Consider the following 6,978-nt stretch of genomic DNA (forward strand, 5'->3'; position numbering starts at 1 on the left):
TACTGGGGGAGGGGGGAGGGGAGGTGTAGGAGGGATGACATTAAATGTAGGTGACTGTTGTTTGGTGGTCATGTACACTCAAACTGTCTGCAAAAATTACAGCACACTGCTTTTACAAATGGTCCTGCATCTGATGATTGCATATATCTATGACAGAACTGGAACAGAGCATGGTGGGTGGATGCACAGAAATAGGTCTTGCAAGGGTCTCCCACAGGGATATGATACCTGTGGTAAGGGGTTGTGAGTAGGTGTGACATAAGGACAGATTGGAATATTTCATAGACTGGGTGGCAGTAGAACACCATTTTGTGAGATGTGGGAAGGATATTCATAATTTGTGAGCCTGGTCAAAACTGCCAATTTATGGTGAGTATATGTCATGCTGTGGCATTCTTGTTCTGACCCCAACACATCACTGTATATAAATATATTAACTTCATAAGTTGTTTCTCACGAAAAGTTGTATATGCGGGGCTGCATTGGATAAACTGCAAAAGTAGATTCTAATGGTTTGCACTCAGTAGTTCACTGAACTCTTTAGGAGAGGTCTACTTACCTCAAATCTTGTAAAGTTGTCTCTTTGTCCCATTGCATTTACTCTCAGCAGGTTGCAGATTCTATTTTATATAAATGGAACATTAACAGTATTGTGGTGATTGTGTTGCTATTACTGATCTGAAATGAATGCTCATGTATAATCTAACCTGTGTTTTTGGTCCTATAATATTAAATAAGAAAATTACACTTATAATTGAAGTTTTAGTAACATTTAACTCATCAGGTGGGATTTCTCTAGAACCGTTGGGTGCAGTGACTAATTTATTTCACACAGGAAAGACATCAGCAAACATTCACTATTCAGTCTGTACTTTATTGCAGATCTATATTTCAGCTACAGCATAACTATAAGACATACAAAGGGATCAAACATCGACATCTACATCACAGTCGTACAGAACTGGAGATTCTACAGTAAGTAACATACCCTTATAGAGCAAATGTGGACTCAACAGGCTTGTAAATGTTATTATGCGATGCTAGCATGTACAAAGCTTAATTCAGTGGTAACTTTTTACAGATTTATACTTTCATTAATTAATGGTAATGATGATGATTATGATGATGATGATGATATCAATACAATTGTCACAACATTGATTGGTTTATATGAAAAAGTCAAATTTACCTGTAAGATGGAAATTAATGGCTCTATAAACTTTTTAGATCTGAATATTAGGAGTGAAATACAGAACATGTTTTTGGGATTTTCCAGAACAGTTCTTGCACTGGTGGCATTACAGACTTCCATTCAAACAACTCAAGTCTGCATAAAAAAGCCTTTTTTTAAATTTTGCTATTAATCCCTTATTTAATCTTCCATTATCACAAGCTGAGCAACAACTAGAGTTAGATATCATTAAATACAGTGTAAAAGTGAATATGTATGTGAGTAATATGTATAACAAAAATGCAATTCAAAGTCAACAAGAAGCTGTACCTGTTGTGAGCATTAAACTAAAAATTAGAGAAAATACATGTGTTTACAATATTTGATAAAATTAGTATGAGAGTGGCATCAGTTTTTAAAAAGCATAAAACTATAGTTTCATTTTTGCCCATCTATAACATTGGTCATATTTTAATATTGTTGACACAAGAAACATTTATCATGAATCAGTTGTTTGTAAATTAGAATGTCCAGACTGTGATGTCCAGTATGTGGGGTGGATGGGAAGGTGACTCAAAATTAGGTTTTGTGAACACACAGCCCTAGAAAGATAAGATATAGCCAAAAAATTTGACTTCACTGCCCACCTCACTGAAAGTGGTTGGTTGTTTGATTTGGGGAAGGTGACAAAACAGTGAGGTCATTGGTTCCATTGGGTTAGGGAAGGATGGGAAAGGAAGTCAGCTGTGCCCTTTCAAAGGAATCATCCCAGCACTTGAGTGAAGCGATTTAGGGAAATCATGGAAAACCTAAATAAGGATGACAAGACATGGGTTGGAGCCATCGTCCTTCTGAACGTAAGTCCAGTGTGCTAACCACTGCAGCACCTTGCTTGGTGATTGAAAGTGGGAACAGTGTCCCATCTTTGACCTCATATTTGAGGTTGCTACATGGAGGTGAGAAGGGCAAATTTATGGACCTCTTGGAAAAAATCGATTTTTTTTGTCATTTGAGGTCTGGCACTGGTCTGGTCTAAGCTGGTCACAGGTTGTGTTCCAAAAATTAACAGCATAGATACAGAAGTGATGACACTTTCTGCAGGACCTGACCATCATTTTGCAGGACAATGCTCAAGCACGTACAATGCAAGCTGTTACCGATTTGTTGGACTGATGGGGCTGCTAAGTGCTATACCACCTACTGCACTCCCCTGACTTAAACCCTCGTGAGTTCAACTTGATTTCTAAACTGGAGGAAACACTTCAAAGCATTCACTTCAGAACTGCTACAAATTCGTCAGGCAATAGACCGCGCTGCTCAAACTGTCTACACAACTGGCACTGCTAAGAGTATCCTATGACTTCCACATCACTGGCAACGGGTTATAAACAATGCTGGTAACTACTTTGAAGGTCAGTAAAACTTTGAAACTTGTATCTGTTTTGTACAAGCTGTAAATAAATAGTTGCCATTATTAAAGTTCCAACCCTTGTCGTATCATAACATCAGTGCTGATACCACAGCATCAGCGCTGGTGGTACAGCACAAACAGCCTTGCTTTCCTGCCGTGGCTTGTGCAGAAGGATCAGAGGGTACCAGTTCACATAATGGAGGTGAGAATGTTACAGTATACATAGTACAGTGCTTTGGGTTAGGTTATCCAAGAAACAATTCATGAATTGTTAATATGTCAAAAAAAGTGTCTGCAGGACATCAACTATTATATTAACTTGCAAACAGAGGATTTCTATGCAACAAACAAATTGCTCCACACAAATACTTTTGACATTGTTGTTTATAGAAATACTACAGTGTAAGCTTTCATAAAGTACTTACTAGGGTCAAAAAAATTATCAACTGAGCATATTAGGGAAAATTATTAACAGTGGAAATCCTTGCTGTATCATCTTACAGCCTATTCCATCTAGCTAGACGCAACAAGAAAGGTAGTTTGAAGATGAAACTTTATCAGCACAAAATGCAGGATGATGATAATGATAACAACAGCAATGCTTAACGTGATTAATTCAGATTGTTCTATGCATTTTATGATTCATTCACAAGAAAAAGCACTCCAGTCTACAGGGCTGGCTTTTGCAATTTCCTCCCGCAACTTATCTTCATTGGGAGATTCCAGTGAAAACGGTTTCACATAGTAAGTCTTCTCAATTCACAACATCTGAAGCATAATTAAGGAAAACTTTCACAACAAATCATGCAAGAGTTTTAACTTATATATACTGTACAATATCTAAAGACAGTTTACTGAAATACCTACAACAGCTCATTAAATCAGTGTATAATACACACATATAAATGCTCTTTGATTTTTTCCCAAGGTGTTTAAAGGCTCTAATTGCAGCATACTGAATTCTCAAAGCACATTTAACAGGCAACCGAAGGCAGACAAATTGAGTTTTATATCATATCAATATCAAAGTGAAGAGTCAACACATGTATCAGTATTTTTATACTCAAACAGTTCAACAAATGAATTACAGAATATGAACATCATTTGAAAAGTCAATTACTAACTCATGAAATGAGTGTTGGAGGCAGATGCGGGAATCATGCGTCATCATCTTGGTTAAGATCCTAGGAGCTGATGGTTGATTCGTTGGAGGGGACCAAACACCAATGTCATCAGTCCCATCGGATTAGGGAAGGATGGGGAATGAAGTCAGCTGTGCCCTATCGCAGGAACCATCACAGCATTTCCCTGAAGTGATTTAAGGGAACTCAAGGAAAATCTAAATCGGGATGGCCGGACGGGGGTTTGAACCATCATTCTCCCAAATGCAAGTCAAATGTGCTAACCACCGCACCACCTCACTCGGTAAGATCCTAGTGGAAGTCTTCCTCCAACCTGTTATGAAGTGTGTGTTGTGTTGGTAACTGTGGGAAGTGCTTGTATAGTGTAATGTTGTGTTTGTATTGATATGGATGAAGGGAAAGGAGAAGATGAAACCAGGGCTCAGCATATAGCCTACTGTTAATTGAATAGCTCCAATGATATAACTGATTTTAACATTTGCATCTGACAGACACATCATCACCATCATATCACACCGTCACTCCAAAGGACGCTGACGATCAGTTTGTAATGTAATCCAGGATGTTGTCCTAATCTTTATATGACTCCTGCACATGCCAGCCAAATAGTGCCACTGCAAAATTCTTATACTACTAGGTTTTGAAAATATCAGTCTCTGAGTCAAGTGCAATCACACATGTATGCATTAGTGACCTTAATTGCAGAGGTAGTTTAAGCTCTACACCAAACAAAGTACAAAACTAAAGAGAGAAAAGGAAATTATGCAAAAAAGATTATATTGATAGTTGATAACTGATAGCTTACAAAGCTCTATAACTGTCAACAGAACAGGAAACAGCTGAACAATGTTGTAATACAGGAATGAGTCATTTAATTTTTAGATCATTTCTCTTCAAGAAAATCAGCAGCCTAGCTAAAATATTTTAAAATGGATTAAAAATAGTTTTGGTTGCAATAAAATACTTATTTACAATGGTAACTGGTTTCATCAGAATGTGGCCATCTTCATATCATTTATACTGCAATGGTAAGTGGTGGCAGTGAACGGAGAAGGTGTCATTGCTCCACAAAGTCTGCTGCTCAACTGAGTACTATTACTAATAAATATTTTATTGCAGTCAAGACTTTTTTAATCCATTTTAAAATACAGGAACAGATAAATCATTATCCAAACCTTTTGTATTATGAACTAAAGAAAAACATGCCTAACACAGTAAGATGGCCAATGTTTCAATGCTGATGTTGGAGTCTTCTTCTACGGCTAACTAAGCAGCACTGCTGTGCTCTTCCTAATTACTTCCCTTGTATTAGATGCAAACCCCACTTATTTATGTTACACTACATTTCACTGGCTGGTAATTGCTGATGGCATATGAAAATGTAGCTGCATTGTGACTGACTGCCACTGTGGTAATTGAGGGGCAAGTGGTAAACTTGGGTTCTTGCTTATGTTGATCTTTACATTTTCTAAGTAGCAATCAACAACACACATCAGTGCCAAGTATCAGAGTCCCTAGTAGCCAGTATGAAAACAATTAAAATTATTGAGGCACTGCATGAGATTCTCTTATCTTCTGCAGCAAGAATGTGTGTGTTTCCAAAGTGTTTCTTTACATGTTCTTGAATAAGTGCCAGCCATCTGCTATACAGAAACACTCTCATGATCTGGAATATAGGGAGGAAGAGCTTGAAGGGTACCACAAACATCTAAATGGCAGTCACCTCGACACAATCTTAACAATTGAGGAGACTGACAATATTAAAAGGAAGATCACGATTTAATTGTCCTGTCAACAATGGGGTCATTAGAATCAGAGCACAAGCTCGAGCTTGGGAATGTTGGTAGGGAAATTGGCTGTGGCTTTTTCAAAGGAACCAGCCTGACGTCTACCTTAAAAATTTAGGAAAACCACAGCCCATCTACATCTCTATGGTTGAACAGAAATTTGAACACCAGTCCTTCCAAATGTGAGTCCAGTATCTCAAGAAATGCGCCACCTTTTTCGATACTGTCACTGCAGTTGCAGCTCTAGATGTGCTTGTTTGCAAGATATTAGTAGAAAATGTAATGTAGTACAGCTTTCAGAACCTCAGCTTTCTGAGGCAATTATCTACATGTGGTCTCAACTCACTCTCTTGCAGAAAATCTGGTTGTCCTTGTGACATGGTCCGGATGAGTTGATCACATCAGTGAAGTTGAATATATAGGACAAGAACTTTGGTTCTTGAGGAAGACAATAATGGCCAATGGATATGTTACATTGCAATCAATAGAAATTTGATCAACATCAAAGCAGGTCAAGGACACGACATCAAATTGCAATTCTGCCCTGCACCAGTTGCATTAATGAATACGGTAGGAAACTCAGAAGGAAAGAAGTTCAGCCATATGTTCTAGCATTCAGAAGATACAAAATTAACTTGTTTCAATATAATATAGGAAAACAACACAGATATGTTGGTTTGTGTCTGTAATGATACTTATACAGATGAAGTAAGGTTCCACAACACAAATTACCATAAGTGTCACACAGGCTTAAACCATCCATTACAACTCACAATTGCCAAATATGGCAAGGAATTTGGGCAGATAGTCAACTTTAAAAGTAGTTCTACACTTGTTAATGAGCTGCACATGCTCCAGAGGAAAGTGCAAGAAGATCTGGAAATGACAGTAGGTCCCAACAATTTTAACTGCGATGGACTGCTATTGGGGGTAAGCAGCATTGCTACTAGATAATGAGCAACAAGGAATACTGATGCCCAGTGAGTATGTGGACTGCTAATGGTATCCACAGAAAATGTAAATATTAATACAAATGTGACTGCCACTTGCAATCTCAAAATATAGATAACATCAAAGTACATTCATGTTTGCCCCTTTGGCCACAGAATCACACTGACTGCCATATGTAAATCATGATATTGTTTTCAATGATCTATTGCATTAACTTCCTAGTAGCCAAATAAATGCATTAAAAATAGAAAAGTTAAAGATTTTTGTTTAATGTAAGAGGCAAAAAGTGACACAGCATATCAATCCTGGAAGAAGAGTCCATGTACTATTTTCATAGAGCTCCTGTTGGCTCATACAAAGAATTGCCTATAATTCTCTCGTCTTTTTCTCCTTGGAGTTTCTTTCTACCTTCAGTGCACTTTGTCCCTAGTTTCCTTTGGAGTGCATTCTCTGACCTAACATTCTAGTTGAATATCTTGTCTCTGTATAATGTTTGTCTTCAGTTTCCACTGGATC

This window comes from Schistocerca americana, chromosome 3, assembly GCF_021461395.2.
Source record: "Schistocerca americana isolate TAMUIC-IGC-003095 chromosome 3, iqSchAmer2.1, whole genome shotgun sequence".
Lineage (NCBI taxonomy): Eukaryota > Metazoa > Arthropoda > Insecta > Orthoptera > Acrididae > Schistocerca > Schistocerca americana.